Consider the following 18089-nt stretch of genomic DNA (forward strand, 5'->3'; position numbering starts at 1 on the left):
TGTCCTCACTCAGTGGGTTAACGATCCGGCGTTGCCGTGAGCTGTGGTGTAGGTTGCAGACGCGGCTCGGATCCCGCGTTGCTGTGGCTCTGGTGTAGACCGGTGGCTACAGCTCCGATTGGACCCCTAGCCTGGGAACCTCCATATGCCGCGGGAGCGGCCCAAGAAATAGCAACAACAACAACAACAACAAAAAAGACAAAAGACAAAAGACAAAAGACAAAAAAAAAAATCAAGTTTCCATTAAGAACAAGGAGACAGACACAGATAATGATGACTGACAACCCCCAGGATTTGCCAGACTGGCTATTTCAACAGTGCAGGTGCAAGATAATGGTGACTTCTTAGTTAGAGGAGAGAGAGAACTGGGAAGATTGGAGCAAATACTGGAAACAGAATGACTTGTTAGATTGGATGTGAGAGTAGAGAGAACAAAGCTGACCTTCAAGTTTTTGGCCTACACCATGAATCAATGATTTTTAGCAAAAAAATGCAGGAGTGGAAGGGTCAGGGAACTCTAGACATGGAATTTTCAAGTCGGCCTTCCCATTAGAATCACTGTCAAACTCCTAGGAAATATTTAGTCTGAGATTCACTCCAGACCAACTAAACCAAAGGATCTCAAAGGAAGCCTGGGCAGTGGTGTTTTTGAAGGGTTCTCCCAGGAGATTTGAACATGTAGTCTGTGCTGAGAACTGCTTCTCTCAAGCATTTAAGTAGGAATGGGGCCAAGAGATTATCTGACAAAGCACCTCACTTCATGAGTGAGAAAACTTGAGTCCTGCCTAATATCACACCCTTCACCACATTTTCCTTTCATTGCAGTAAGTTGTGTTTGGGTGTCCACACCATGGGTGACTATGTGATGACACCACGGTTAATAGAGAGCCTGAAGGTGTCTGACACTGAAGACTGCAGGGATCGTGGGAGGACGGACCACAACTCTGGCCTATGTGCAGTAGCAGGAAGATAATAGGTTCAGGAATCACAAACCAGGGTTTGGTTTCTGGCTCTGCCACCATGAGGTCCTGGATGAATCATTTAAACAACAAGAGGCTTTTACACTTGGAGAAGTAAGAACAATGTGAATGTGTGTCCGTGGAGGAGTGCAGGGGTTTAACTGCGAAAATTTAGGGCAGGCCCATGGAGGTCCCCCAAGAGGTGCTTGGAAATTATTAGCACCTTTTTAAGCAGGTTGAGGATGATTAAACACTTGTTTGTAGACTGGAAAGAGTCCAGGCTGGGAAATAATTCTGCAACTGAACTGGAAGCCTCTGCCAGATGATCACTGTGGACTGGGGAGCACACAAAGGCACAGCATGATGAGCTATTATAATTCCAACGTAGGTTTTCATAACGAAATAACATCTCTCCCTGAGATGACTGATCCCCAAGAGCCTAATATAAATTTAGAGAGTTTCATAACTCTCTCAAAAGCCCAGAAATGTGATTCGTCTTCATGCTCCATAACTTTCAAGATCATGGCAGGAACCAGGCTGACCGTGGTGTCCTCTTGCTCTTCCTCGCTGCCATTCCAGCAGTGAGTCACTGCAACCACGGGGCCACTCTGGGAACTGAGAGATGCACTTGACTGGATCCTCCTCCCTGGAGCCATCCAGCTTTCCATGGTCATCAACTGTCATTAGGAGAGGATGTGAGTCATTGGGAACTTACACAAGTGCATGTGAGTGTGGGTGTGTCGGTGCAAGCGACTCACTCATTCCTTTTACATACATCACAGAAGGAACCACAAAGCCATGAGTGGCCTAGAGTGATGGGGCCAAGTGACACGGCACCTGCGACCACAGGCCTGACTCAAGACCATTGACAACCTCAGCAAATGCATCTCGCTTCCCTTATGACTTTCCGGAGAGGACAACTGGCCTGAAGAGTCCCAGTCAGGAAAAATAATCTTCAGGCTCAAGGAGAGTATTCAAGCTTCTTGGGAGAAAAAAAATCAAACTAAAACTGAAAAAGAAAAAAGAAAAGAAAGAAAATAAAAGCTCTTCAAAAATAATGCCTGGATTGAAAGTGACTTTTGTCTGGAGGGGAGTAGGACCAATATATATTGAGCATTTCCTATGGGTCAGGCTCTTAGGTGGCAAATGTAAAGCAACACAGTAAATTAACTCTCTGAGCAGGACTCTCTCACAATTTCATAGCTCCGTTCTGATTATATACCTCCTAGGTTGCTTTTGAGTTATAAAAATTAGTCAATAATAGAATGTTTATTAATCACCTACTCTAAGACATGCACCGTACTAAAGAGGTTAACAACACCGCCATGGGGATTCCATAACACCCCTAGGACAGGTATAGCCTACAGCCATTGTACAAATGAGGAAACTGAGGCCTCCAACTGAGGCTCACCATCAGATTCCACAATAAGAGCAGAGTCAGTACCATAAGCCCTGGGAGCCTGATTCCCAATCTCATTCCCACCCCCTAATAAATGAAGACATTATAATTATGGGGCACTTTAACTTTTCTGAACCTCAACATGGCAAAGCATGGTCTTGAGCCTATTGTTTCCTGGATTCTGGTCTACTATTATCTCAAACTTCTGCCTTAGCATGTCCCATAAAATATAAAGCAGTCAAATATCTATAGAGGTTGAGCAAATTCTCTGAAGTTTCACGGTGATTAGGAGTCTCCTCTTTTGAATAGCCCATGGAAAAGTGAAGCTCAATAGGTTGGGTCTCAGCTCATGGTGTCATAGGAGGCACTCAACAAATGGCAGTTACGCCAGGTAACTTACCACCCATCATCTCATATAGTCATCAACCCAATGCTATGAACAAAGTAGACTTATCTCTACTTTATAGGAAACTGATACCCACACAACTGAAATGACTTGTATAAGGTCACTTAGATGGAATGTGACAGAATTTGCCTTAGAACAATAATTTGTTTTTCCTACTATACAGATATTCTTTGAATATTCTTTCCCTTCCTTGCACCTATCACATTGCCTGGAACAGAGTCAGGGCTCAATAAATGAAAATTTCTATGAATAACTACATGCCAAAAAAAAAAAAAAAAAACCTAGAAGTAATGGACAAATTCTTAAAAAGATACAATCCCCCAAGACTGAACAAAGAAGAAACAGAAAATATGAACAGACCAATTACCAGTAATGAAATTGAATCAATAATTTAAACACTCCCAATGAACAAAATTTCATTCACATGGCCTTCCAGGTGAATATTACCAACCATTTAGAGAAGAGTTAACACTTATACTTCTCAAATTATTCCAATAAACTGCCAATGAAGGAAAACTTCCAAACTTTCTAGAGGCTACTATCACCCTGATACCAAAACCAGACAAATATATCACAAAAAAGAAAAATTATAGGCCAGTTCCACTGATGAACATAGATGCAAAAGTCCTTCACAAAATTCTAGCAAGCCTAATCCAACAATATGTTAAAAGGATCATATACAAAGATCAAGTGGAATTTATTCCACGGATGCAGAATTTTTTCAATATCTGCAAATCAATCAATGTGATATACCACATTAATGAACTGAAGAATAAAAACCATGTAATCATCTCAATAGATACAGAAAATCTTTTGATAAAATACAACATCCATTTATGATAAAAACTGCAGAAAGTGGGGGTAGAGGGAACTTACCTCAATTTAATAAAGGCCATATATAAAAAACCTACAGCTAACATCATTCTCAACAGGGAAAAGCTCAAAGCATTTCCTCTAAGATCAGGAACAAGACAAAGATGCCCACTCTCACCATTTTTATTCAACACAGCTTTGAAAGAACTAGTCACAGCAATCAGACAAGAAAAAGAAATAAAAGGAGATGAAGTTGGAAAGGAAAAGTTAAAAATTTTGCTATTTGAAGATGACATGATATTGCAAGTAGAAAATCCTAAAGATGCCAAAATAAAACTACTAGAACTCATCAATAAATTCAGTAAAGCTGCAGTACACAAAATTAATATACAGAAATCTGTTGCATTTATAGATACAAAAAACAAACTATAAGAAAGAGAAATTAAGGAAACAATCCCATTTATCACTGCATCAAAAAGAATAAAATACTTAAGAATAAATCTACCTAAGGAAGCAAAAGACCTGTACTCCAAAAACTTTAAGATGTAGATGAAAGAAATTGAAGATGACACAAACAGATGAAAAGATAGACTACGCTCTTGGATTTGAAGAGTCAATTTTGTCAAAATGACCATACTAACCAAGGCAATCTACAGAGTCAATGCAATTCCTATCAAAATTCCAATGGCATTTTTAAAAAAACGATAACAAATAATTTTAAAAATTGTACAGAAACACAAAGGACTCCAATAGCCAAAACAATCTTGAGAAAGAAGAACAAAGCTGGAGGAATCACAGTCTCTGGTTTTAGATTATACTACAAAGTTACAGTCATCAGAACAGCATGGTATTGTCTCCCAAACAGATACATAGATCAATGAGTTGGGATAGAGAGCCAAGAAACAAACTCATGTACTTATGGTCAATTAATCCACAACAAAGGAGGCAAGAACATACAATGAAAAAAGACAATCTCTTCAATAAGGGGTGCTGGGAAAACTGGACAGTAATGTGTAAAAAAGTGAAATTAGGACATTCTCTAACACAACATACAAAAATTAACTCAAAACAGATTAAATGCCTAAATGTAAGAATGGATACTATAAAATTCCTAGAGGAAAATATAGGCAGAATACTCTTTGACATAAATCCCTGCAATATTTTGTGGCTCTGTCACCTAAAATAAAGAAAATAAAAGCAAAAATAAACAACTGGAATCTAATTAAACTTAAAAAGCTTTTGCACAGCAAAAGAAACCATAAATAAAACAAAAAGATCACTTACCAAATGCAAGAAAATATTTGGAAATTATATGACAGATAAGATATTAATACCCAACAAATATAAACAGTTCATATAACTCAACATCAGATACAACCTGGTGTTCCCATTGTGGCTCAGCAAGAAAGAGCCCAATTAGTAGGCATAAGGATGCGGGTTCAATCCCTGGCCTCACTCAGAGGGTTAAGGATTTGGCATTGCCACAAGCTGTGAGGTAGTAGGCAGATGTGGCTTAGATCTGGCATTAATGTGGCTATGGTGTAGGCTGGCAGGTACAGCTCCAATTTGACCCCAGCCTGAAACTTCCATATGCTACAGATATGGCCCTAAAAAGACTTTGCTTTTATTTTCTTTATTTTAGGTGATAGAGTCACAAACAACTCAATTTAAAAAATGGACAGAAGTAATAAATAGACATTTTTCCAAAGAGGAAATTCAGTGGCCATCAGGCACATGAAAAGATGTTCCACACTGCTAATCATTAGGGACATGCAAATAAAAAACCATGATATAACCTCACACCTGTCAGGATGGCTATCAACAAAAAGAACACAAACAACAAATGTTGGAAAAGATATGGAGAAAAGGGAACTCTCATACACTATTAGTGAGAATGTAAATTGGTACATTCACTGTGGAATAAATTATCAAAATTTCTCCAAAATACTAAAAATAAAACTACTATATGACCCAGCAATTCTACTTGGATATATATCTAATTTGTTTTTTCAAAAAGAGAGAGAGAAGTTCTAATTTGAAAAGATACATGTACCCACATGTTTATAGCAGCTTTATTTACAATTTTGAAGCATAGAAGCAACCTAAGCAGCCTATAGAAGACCAATAGATGAATTAATAAAGATGAGATATATATATTATATGCATTATACACACACACACACACACAAAGAAATACTACTCGGCCATAAAAAAGAAGGAAATTTACTATTTGCAGCAACATGGATGGACTTGGAAAGCATTATGCTATGTGCAAAAAGTCAGACAAACATTGTATGATATCACTTATATGTAAAGTCTAAAAAATACAAAAAAAAACTGGTAAATATGACAAAGAAGAAGCAGACTCACAGATATAGAGAAAAAAATTGTTACCAGTGGGAAGAGGAGAGGGAGGAAGAGAAATATAAGGGTGGGGGACTAAGAGGTACAGACTATTAGAGATAAAATAAGCTATAAAGATACACTGTACAACACAGGGAACATAGCAATATCTTTTAATAACTATAAATGGAGTATAACATTTAAAGATTGTGAATCACTCTATTGAACACCTGTAACTTAAGAAAGAAAAAGAAGAAAAGGAAAGTCTATATTCCCCTTCGACACTAATGATAGAGGTATCACCTCATGCCAGTCAGAATTGCCATGATCAAAAAATCTACAAACAATAAATGCTAGAGATGGAGTGGAGTAAGGGAAACCCTCCTACACTGGTGGTGGGGATATAAATTGGTGCAACCATTATGGAGAATAGTCTGTAAGTTCTTTAAAAAGTTAAGTATAGGGCTATCATATGATTCAGCAAATCTACTCCTAGACATATATCTGGAGAAAACCATAATTCAAAAAGATACATACACCCCAATGTTTGTTGCAGAACTATTTATAATAACCAAGACATGGAAGCAACCTAAATGTCCATCAACAGAGGAATGGATAAAGAAGATGTGATACACACACACACACACACACACACACACACACACACACAATGAATATTACTTGGCCATAAAAAAGAATGAAATAATTGTATTTGCAACAACATGGATGGACCTAGAGATTTTCACAGTAAGTGAAGGTTAAACCAGACAGAGAAAGATAAATATCACATGATAACTCTTATATGTGGCATATAATAAAAAATGATATAAAAGAACTTATTTATAGGAGTTCCCATTGTGGCACAGCGGAAACAAATCCAACTAGGAACCATGAGGTTGTGGGTTCAATCTCTGTCCTCACTCAGTGGGTTTAGGATCCTGCATTGCTGTGGCTATGATGTGGGCTGGCAGCTGTAACTCCAATTAGACCCCTAGCCTGGGAACCTCCATATGCCATGGGTGCAGCCCTAAAAAGAAAAAAAAAAAGGTCTTATTTATAAAATAGAAACAAACTCACAGATTTTAAAGTTAAACTCATGGTCACCAAAGGGAAAACCATAGGGAGCAAGGATAAATTGGGAGGTTGGGGTTAACATCTACCCACTACTGGATATAAAATAGATAACTAACATTAAAATGGATAACTAACATAGTGCAGGGAAAACTATTCAATACTCTATAATAACCTATATGGGAAAAAAGAATGGATATATGCATATGAACTGTTTCTTGCTGCACACCTGAAACTAATGCATTGTAAGTCAACTACACTCCAATGAAATTTGCAAATGGAAAGAATATTCCTTGTACTAAATGCTTTATAACACATTATTTTTCAAGTGTTCCAAATAAGCCTATGAGATAGGTTTTAGATACACTAGTGAGGAAACATACTCAGAGAGACTAAGTTTCTATAATTTAAATCTAGGTTTGTGCAACTCCAATAATGCATGGTTGTTCAAACTTATACTTCTCAGCCATTCTGGAGGATTTTTTGGATGGAAATCTGATTTCTGGAACTGTCCAACATCCACATTCTTAGTGCCCTCAACAGTTGGCTTCCATTAGCACTGCTGTACATGCCAAGTGAGGAAACGGAGGCTCAGAGGTAGGAACTGAGTTTCCCAACATTTTCCAGGCCACCTCTGTGTTCCTAGACTCTGAAATCTGTTCCGAAGGAGCACCAAGGCTCAATAATTCTATTTTTATACCTGGAATGTGTTGGGAGCCAGCTGATTGCTGCCACAGCTCAGATATCACCTGGCGCTTTCTTCTGAGCAGGGTGAATAAATCACATGAACGGCTAAGCCAGACTGCGTCTGTCTGGGTCTGTATCTGATAAGAAGCTCTCAGCAACAAGCGAGCTGTATTCCACTTACTGCAGGGCCAGCTGTATAAAAGCCGGCAGCCCAGTGGATAAGAATCACAGGATTCCAAAACAGGGAGGCCCATCCAACCCCCTTGCTTTGCAGATAGAGAAACTGAGACCTAGAGCCTTAGGCTGGTATATTGAATTGCAAGACATGGAAACCCAGTCAACTTAATGGAAGAGTGATGAATTGTAAATACACCAGGATATTTTATGAAACCCACTTGCAGGACAACCAGAACACATGAGAACTGGAAAGGCTTCCCTCCCTTGTGGTAGACACAGAGACATATCACACAAATCCCACTTCTAGGAATAACTTACTGCCCAGCTCAAGGGGGTGCCATCAGCAGACAGCTTCCAACTATCAGCTCCCTCAGGGTCCACCTTAGCTACGAGGCCAGTCTCCCTCAAGGTCATGCCCTTACTAGAGTAGCCCACGATTAAGCAAGGCAGCATATAAAGGTCCAGTCGACGAGGGACAATTCTGATGGGAAAAATTTACTCCAGAACACCCAACTATAGTGCTGGCTGAGCTTTGTTGGAACTCTATCATAGTTCAGCTTCTCCTCTACCTAATATTGCCTGCTCCTGCTTTTTTTTTATGGGTGTTGATCCCTAATCAACAGGGTGCACCCCAAATTCTGAGTATCTCCTTGGGGAAATCCAATCTATAACATTCTGCCTCTTTCTGGCCAAATGAGATTTCCTTTCTACACTCCTTGGCTTTCTCCATTTAACCACCCTTTCCCTATAATCCATCTGTGACTTTTCTCGAACATAACGTATCACGGCTGCTTCCTAAATGGCTGCCTCAGGACCTGTGGCAGACCGTGTTTTCCAAATTGACAACTGCAACATTTCAATCCTACATGTTCTTCCAGAAACTGGCCACTCCCCATTAAGAGGAAAAATCTCTTTCTCCTCCTGTTAAAGCCAGGCTGGGCTTTGTGAGTGCCTTGATGAATAGAATGAATGATGTTGTGTTCATTCTGGGGCTAAGTCATAAAAGGCAATATGACATCCACTTGGTGCTCTCTCTAGGGACACTCTTGGAACCTACTTACCAGGCTGTGCGGGAGCCCAAACTAACCCATGTGATGAGACACCGTACAGAGAGGAACTGAGGCCCCCAGAGACAGCCAGCATCAACCACCAGACATGTGAATGAGTGAAGCTTGGGATGATTCCAGCCCTCCCCTACCCCTCTAAATCTTCTAAGATGCCAAACATGGTATAACAGATACAAGTTGTTCCCACTGTGCCCTGCCTGAACAACAGGCCCCCATAATCTATGAATATACTAAATGGTTGTCATATACCACTAAGGTAATTTGTCTCACAGCCAGAGTACCTGAAGAAGCCCCAAAGTTCACAGAAGTTTTTTGTTTTTATTTTATTTTTTTTTATCTCCCATAGCCAACTGATTCCATCTCTAAATTCCAATTCCAAATTCCTTGGAGAAATAGATTAATTGGGCCGGGGTGGACACGTGACTCAGATTAGGACAACTGGCTGTGGCCATGTGGCCAGGAAGGCAAGTCTTCAATGTAAAGGGCTTTTCCCATTTGGAACTTTTCATTCATTAAGCAATTATCAATGCCTTGTTTTAAGTTATATGCTATGCAAGCTACTCTGTTTACAGTGGCAAGGAAGATATGATCCAGCTTGTGTGAAGTTTATGTGTAAAGGAATCAGATCAAGAACAAGGAAAAAATACACTATTTTTCTAAGGTGGCATGGTGCAGTGACAGAAACAACCAAGGGAATCTAATTGGTTGGAAAATCAGGGTGTGGACAGAGAGAAAGGGATTATCATATTTACTCTATCTAGATTCAGATTCATCATTTATTGAACATCTACAAATCTCAGGGGTTATGCTGGAGGATTCTTATATGTACAGGTGATCTTGTATGGTGAATAGTTGAGTCTTCTAGTGCGATTTGAACATCATGAGTCCAGAGAGATGACATAATTGCTTGAGTTTGAGCTCAGACCTGAACCATTGCTTACCATTTGTATGGCATCCCCCTCAAAACCAGCCTGGCTCATTCAGCATCTTTCAACACAGCTCAGAAATGGAAGGAGTTCTGTCTGATGCAGGATAGAGGATACTTAAGTACATGGGCTCTGGAGACAGCCTGCCCAGGTTCTAATCTCAGCTGTACCACTTATTAGAAACACCTAATAAGGGGACAATAAGGGACAAGTTTAGCCTTTCTGAGTCTCAGTCTGCCTGGCTCCTTGTATGTAAAGTTAGATATTAAGAGTACTGACCTCACTGGCTTGCTGTGAGGACAAGAAAGGATGACCACATAAGGAGCTTAGAACACTGTGTGACACAATGTAAGGACTCAATAAATGTTAGCTCTTATGATCTAGTTTGAGGTCTCAGAAGAAGTTTCCTAGTGAAAATGGGCCCTATAGGTGTGTGGAGCTGAATACTTCAAGTTAGAAAGAGATTTCCTGATGAAGAAGCAGGAGCCAAATTAGTGAAATTGTGAGATATTTTCAGAAACAATAACCAACTCCATCCAATGAAGCTTTAGGTAGATTCATTTGTTGGGGGAGGGGTTTGTTTTGTTTTGTTTGGGGATTTTTTTGCATCTTGCATCAGTGCATAATCTTTCCATGAGATAAAGGGCCCCACTCCCCCTAGAATAGTGCCTGGTACACAGCAGGGCAGGTGTGCAATAAAATTTTACTGACTAAATTAATGAGGTATGCACTGTGTGGTCTTAAGCAAGCTACCTCTCCTCTCTGAGACTTAGCACCCTGCCTTCCGAGAAAGGGGTAATGACATCCTCTTCATGGGTTGTTGAGAGGCTTAAATGAGATAAGCATGCAAATCCTGACCAAGAGCAGGTGTTCAAAACATGCTAATCCCTTTCCTTGGAGTTATGTATCCAGTAGAACATCAAAGTAAAATGAAACAGAAAATAAAAATGTAAAGAGGGAAATAAAGAAAGGAATTGATGCTAGAAAACTTCACAATGTCTTCCTGAAAGAAACAGAATTAAAACTGGGCTTTGAAGAGGGGATCTGAGCTGTGTCTGCTTCAAAGCCTCTGGGAAGTTCATAATGAAGTAGGGACAATGGTTCCCTGTATGCGACACCCAATAGAACCATTCATTGGAGTAGAGACTGTACCAAAGGGATGTGCCATCCCCTCAAAGCCTTTCAAGCTGTGTGTTCCTGGCACCAGAAGTTGACATAGATCTCTCCTTTAAGATACCACCTTGAAATGTGACCTGAGCAAGTCACTAGACAAGCTGGGTTTCAGTCACTCCCTCTGTAATCCAGGGGCTTTAATGGATGAACCTCCAAACTCTGATGCTCTCGGTCCATGGACAGGCACCAGGCAGTTATCTTGTGAAGATATCAACAAAGCAGTTACACAATTGTTTGTACATGGTTTTCTTTTGTGTTAAACTGTCAAAGCAAACCCTGAAGAAAGACCTAGCCTGGTTTGCTTGCAGGCATGTTTGGGAGTCAAGAAATATAGTCCACACAACAGAAGTGGGAGTTAACTCACTCTTAGCTATAAAAATTCTTTCCCCTTTTCTGGGTCTCAATCTTCCCACTTGTACAGAGATCAAGATGAAAGATTGGAAGGCATCTTTTTTTATGATTGGGCTGAGATCCTTCAGGAATAAATGCCAGGACAGCTGATGGGTCCCTCTGAAGCCTGTGCATTGGACAACTTACAGGGCTATGGAACCTGGTTCTGTGGCCACATCAGGATGGCCTCACCACTGATCTCATTCTCTGGCACATCCTCTGTTATGACAAAAGCCTTGGTGCATCCAAAAGTCCTGCCCTGGGTCCAGTGTTTAGCCAGAGCACATCCTAGCCAGCTTCAGCAGAATTGCCTAAAGCTCAGGAATTATTTCCCTAGGTGATCTGCTAGTGCCAGTAATAAGGGTGGGTGGACAATAATGACACAAAATCTTCCAAGAGCCACAAAGGGGTTGCAAGGATTCCTCATTTCAGAGTCAGAAAACCTGGAGACACACCCCAGGCTCTGTCCCAACCAGCTGTCTGTCCTTAGTCTGGTGCTTATTACCCTTTCTGAGCACCCCTTTCCACATCTCAGAAAAGAGATGGGATCCTGCACACCTCAAGTGGGCTTGCAAAGATCAAATGAGATCACAGACGCAGGCCCTTGGAATATTATCAACTCACAAGGTTAAGACAATGTTGTTTTTGACGGCTTGTGTCTACAGAGTACTTGACAGTTCATGAAGCCCATTGCCATTAAGGCATATTTACATCAGTTATCTCACACTTCCCCAACAGCCCTATAAGGAGACAGAGTGAACCTTCTCATCCCCTTGCCTCTTATCTGCTCTTCTCTTAGGGCACTCAGAACATTAAACCTTCAACTTTGTATTTCAGTTATTTATGCACATGTCTAATTTCTCCACCTTGAACAGAAGCCAGAGCAGGCACAGAGGTTGATCATCCTTACTCTGCCCCTCCTCCTGATCCACTCATTGCCTTCTGCATGGCTGGTCCTTGGCCAGTAACAAAAATAAGGACAAGGAGAGGGATGGGAGGGAGACAAAGAGAGAGGTAGAAGTAGTATGTAGTTGAGTCTTTGTCTTAATATGTATAACGTAATTTAAGGTGTCTACTATGGTAGCTAGTAGCCACATGAGGTTACTTCAAGTTAATTAAAATTATGTAAAGTTAAAATGCAGTTCCTCTGTTGCAATGGCCACATTTCAAGTGCTCAGTAGCTCAATATTTCCGTCACTGCTGAACTTTCTATTGGATAACACTGGTATAGAGAAAGGAGCCTGGGCTCTGGAGTCAGACAGAACCAAGTTCCAATCCTGCATCTGTGATTCGTGCAAGCCACCTCACCTCTCTAAGCCTCATGATCCATATTTGTAAAATGAGGATGCTCACAGAGAAAATTACAGCAATGTTGCTCTCACAGCATTGTTGCAAGAATGAAGCAAATTATTTTTCTCACATCAATGTTAGCAGTCTCTCTGCTCTGATGCCTCCATATTACGGTAATGAAAGTGGTAGAGCCATGGCCTGGTGTTTGCACCATGATGAGGGGTCGGGGGTTGATGAAGCAGAGTAGAAAGAACACAGGCAGATGAGGAAACAGATTGAAGTTTGAATTTTGGTTCCACTTGCCAGGTACATGATCATTCGGCCTCTCCAGGTATCATTATCTTCCTTTCCCAGGTGGAAAAAATAAAAATAATTCTCTTATTTAGTTTTCATAACATCCCTAGAAGTTAAATGTATAAAGATCCTTACTCAGAGCCAGGCAATTAGGACATGTTCAATAACTAGAAAATTTACTATATTATAGTAAGATAAAAATAAAACACATGGTTGAAATTGCTGGTACCTAATTGCTTTAGTTATGTAGGGTCACTGTTCTTGTCACTATGTCTATTACCCCTTACCAGCTGATTAAGGGCAGGCACCCCAAGCAAAGTTGGAGGTCTAGAAATTCGGAGTTGAAATAATGTACTTTCCACAAAGCAGCCAGTGAGGCAGCTTCTGTTTTGAAAATCAGATCACGTCTTTGTCCTGATCAAAAACATCAGCCCCTGCTAGGGGTTACATCCACAGGCATGGACACCGCCAACTCCAGCAAATTGGACTGAGTTGAGGAACAAAATATTTTCCTTTTTTCCTTTTTTTTTTTGTCTTTTAGGGCCATACCTGCATATGGAGTTTCCCAGGCTAAGAGCTGAATCGGAGCTGTAGCCGCCAGCCTAAACCACAGCCACACAACGCCAGATCTGAGCCACGTCTGCAACCTACCCCCAGCTCACGGCAATGCCAGATCCTTAATTCATTGAGAAAGGCCAGGGATCAAACACACAACCTCATGGTTCCTGGTCAGATTCATTTCTGCTGCACCACGACGAAAACTCCTGAGGAACAAAATCTTGTAGAAACCCAGAGGTAGGAATGGCTTCAGCTGAAGGCAGAAGAGAAATGTCTCAGTGGAAGTGACCTGTGAGCTGGGACCCACACTCCCACTGACAATAGTACTGCCCTCTGGAGCTGAGCTGCCTGGATTCAAAATCTGACTCCACGAATCTCCAGCTAAGTAACCATTGCAAGTTCCCTCCCAGATTTGTCCCCAGACTCATCATCTGTAAAACAGAGACCATACTATTATATGCCACATAGGGTTGTCTTGAGAACTAAACAGAATTATCCATTTAAAAAAAAATTTAGCCTGGTGCTCAGTGCATAGTTAATGTCCAATACATATTACTTGTACAAACATGTTCCTGGGACAGTGGAAGCATGCTGGACAGGCATGGAAAGAAGCCAGTGCTTCCCCATGGCTGGAGCATAGAGCCCTTGAAAGGAAGCAGCGCATGTCAGGCAAGGCTGGCTGAGGCCACACCATGGAGGGCTTGGTAAGCAGGCAGAGAATTTGGCTTTGGTCTGAAAAGAAGGGAAGAGCCATGAAAAGATTATAACTTGGAAAGTAGTGTGCTTGCCTGTGCAATTTAAGAAACTGTCTGACTGTGGCGTAAGGATGGGAGGGAGCTGGCCAGACTGGAGGCAGGAAGAAAGGAGGTTGGCACACAAATCCAACCTAGGGGAAAAAAAAGAGAAAGAATGAGAGAGAGAGAGAGAGAGAGAAGCATTTGTGGGGAAAAAGAAGAGAAAGACCCTGGGGAAATAAAATGAGTAGGCTTGGCCACATTGTCCCTTGAGGCCAGCAGGACACAAGATATACACTCAGATGGCTTTAACCCAGCTTAATAAAAGGCCTCCTTGGAAGGTGTAGGCAGGGTTCAGGGAACCAGGCACAACAAGACATGAAGGCACTCCAAACCTGAGGGACATAGGGAGGAGACACTATTACATGAGCTCAGAGAATGAGGAGCCAAGGGAGACGCCTGACCTGAAGGAGCTACAGGCTTAGTGGGGAACATGGCTTCTCCAGACATGGCTGGGCAGGGGAGAAGAGGAGTTGGGAATAAAGCACCCAGTCTCTCTCCCTTTCTACTCTGAGTTCATGCCAGTGCCTCCCACTGGCCAAAACCAACTGAAAGCCAGAGGTTAAGAGAGCCTGGTTCATGTGATCTGTAAATGTCAGCCTTCCTGGGTCACCAGCAGGTCAGAGGACAATAAAGTGGGTCTGCGAGTTGGGTACCTACATGAAGATCAAGAATCACAGTCACTCATTAGCGGGGGTGTGCAGAGTGCTTGGGGGGGCATGGGACAGAAAGGTTTCCTAACCTCTGAGGTTCCTTGCTAAGATTTAATTTACCCAGCTAAATAGGACTGAAATGCCTATCCACATAAATCACATTGCAGTCCTCATGTACCCCTCAATGCAGGCCCCAACATCTGGACCTTCTTCCCCTTCCCTTTCCATCTGCAGACTTGGCCTATTGCTGAATGTTTGAAAAAGTCAGCCAAAAGAGGACTTATATCACATTAGCATAATTTCATTGGAACTATAGCTTAAAAAAAAAAAGCCTATAACGTAAGTTCAAAGTCATAAACAGAGATAAATTTGAGAATGACCTGTGGCAGGTGGGGAATAGGTCGGGATGCAGGGAGCTGTTTCCTCACTCCTTTGGAAAAAGATTTCTTTTTCAGGAATTCCTGTTGTGGCTCCATAGAAACAAATCCAACTAGTATCCATAAGGATACTCATTCAGTGGATCAGGGATCTGTCATTGCTGAGCTGCCATGTAGGTTGTGGACGCAGCTTGGATCCTGTGTTGCTGTGCTGTGGTGTAAGCCAGCAGCTACATCTCCAATTCAACTCCTAGCCTGAGAAATTCCATATGCTTCGGGTGAGGCCCTTAAAAAAAAAATTCTTTCTCTGCAAATACCGCTGAGATGCAAAAAGCCGCATGGATACTGTCCCAGACCTCAAGGCCTCGCCCCCCTCTGCCTGACACATCTAATTCCCCGTATCTCTGATGGGTTCCAGGCCAGGACGGATCTGTGCACAGTGGAGTGGTGGAGTAGCAGCCCCCAGTGACTTTGTTTTCGGAGTGACGCTGAGGCAGGCACACCCTGGAGAGGGGAAACCACCCCAGACCAGGATCCTATTACTACAGGAGTTACAGGAACTGTTGACAGCAACAACCAGGACTTCCTTCTGCAAAGTGCTCCCAGGAAGCCTTTACAGGCCTGAAGAGCAGAATGGTTTTCATCATTAATTAACACATTTTCCACACTGGGGCCAGAGGCAGGATTAGCTCAGATACACTGGGAGGCATGGAGGAGAAGACTGTCAGCTATGGGCAAGCCTCGGCTTAGAACTCCACTGTGCGGATTACAAGGAGAAGTCTGAGCTCCTTGGGGGGTCTATCAAGGCTCTTCAAGATCTGATGCCCACTCGTTCAAGTCATTGCTCAAGCAACTCTATGCTAACCTTTCTCTCAACTAAGCTACTAGAATTTTGTACAGATACACCCTCCAAGCTATTTAGGCAACTTGGTTTCTTCACATGCCATTCCCTGTGCCTGGAGTGCCCTTCTCTCCTTTTCACCTTGAACTCTCCTACCTTTTCCTAGACTCTTCTCTAACTACATCCAGATTTCTCAAAATAAACTCCTATCTCCATGACTCCATAGGAACTTGGACCACCCTCTTAAGCAGTAAAAATGTACCTGAAACCAACAAAATATTGTAAATCAACAACACTTCAATTTTTTAAAAAGTAAATGATAATTATGAGGAAATGTGCAATTTCCATTTTCTCATAATCATCATTTAAAGTGTAGCCTTGGTAGACCTCCCAAGGAGCTCATACTTCTCCTTGTAATCCACACAGTGGAGTTCTAAGCCGAGGCTTGCCCATAGCTGACAGTCTTCTCCTCCATGCCTCCCAGTGTATCTGAGCTAATCCTGCCCCTGGCCCCAGTGTGGACGCAAGACTATGGACTCTTAAAAGCAGGTTGGGCATCATAGTAACAAGTGGCATTTACACCTTAGCACTGGGTTTGTTCCAGAATAACAACACAAGCGGCTCAAAGCGCTTAAAGCTGGCTACTCCCTATTGGACAGTTATTCTCACACACACACAAAAAAAAAAAATTACATTTTTTTCCTTGAAATTTGGAGCTTTTAACTGACAGATACCAGTTTTGCTTTTTGCAAAAAAGTCCCTCCTGGTGCTGTATCCCAGCCACTCAGATCTTCCAAAGTAATGTCAGCTACCCACAGTCCACCACATTCTTTCTTTTAGCCCAAATTATCTTTTTGTAAAATATTACTTTGTGACTCAAACATATTTAAATCTGGATATGAGCTCTGCATACCCTAGCCCCAGTTTACTCATCTGTCAAATTGGGATAATAATAATCCCTACTTTGCAGGGATGTTAAGGGACTAAATGAAACATTGGATGGAAAATAGTTATCACAGTCCTGGCACACAGCACATCCTCAAACAAATAGTTATTGAATGGCTGAACAATGAATGAGTGAACTGAGGCTTTGGGTCATATAAATTGAATAGCATCTTAGACATCTAGGTCTCTTGTCCTAGTTCATAGTCAATAAATTATAGATCTATGATAGGTAGTTGCTAGAATTATGTTAGGATAGAACAATGAACAAGTAAGACATGCATGATCCATGGTCTAACAGCTCCTGGGGATCTCACTGAAATAACGAAACACAAGTATGATAAGTGGTAGAAGAGTGAAATTGCAGGTCATTCAGACGAGTTCATCTGAGTAGGTTAGGCAAAGACTCCATGCACAAAGTATCCTGCATTAGAGAATATGATACTTAGGCAATTGCTTATTAAAATTATTTTCTCTCTTATTCTGTTATCATGTGTGTCGTTCACTTGGGAACACGGTGGAGAAAGTAATACAATTAGCCAGACAAGAATGTTAAATGCTGAATTTAATATTATCAAAATGGAACACCTGAAAGCCTCATCTTGTAACCTCTGAAAGTTATTCTGATTAGCAAAAATGGTGGTAAAAATACCAATTGTTAAATACACCAAGTCAGTGGTTCTCAAGTGACAATAGGTATGTCACACACATTTTACAGGATTGGTACCAAATTTTTACTAATGCATAAAATTATGTTTGTTATAACTGACATTATATATTATTCCTGCAACACTTCTCAACTGCAAGGTTGAGCTGAGAAAATCATGTGGGCACTGTGTCCAGCAGAATAAAATCTGCTGATTGCACTAAATCATTTCTATTCAGTATTGTACTGGAGGTCTTAGTCAGTGCAATAAGAGGGAAAAAAA

At 41.3% G+C, this 18089-nt stretch overlaps 1 long non-coding RNA gene across 2 annotated transcripts in view; it reads right to left on the reverse strand.

Moving 5' to 3' along the window:
* The window catches only part of LOC102158888, a 277481-nt gene that overhangs the window by 167651 nt on the left and 91741 nt on the right, over positions 1-18089 (reverse strand). The window lies entirely within an intron of this gene.

Source organism: Sus scrofa, chromosome 6 (genome assembly GCF_000003025.6).
Source record: "Sus scrofa isolate TJ Tabasco breed Duroc chromosome 6, Sscrofa11.1, whole genome shotgun sequence".
NCBI lineage: Eukaryota > Metazoa > Chordata > Mammalia > Artiodactyla > Suidae > Sus > Sus scrofa.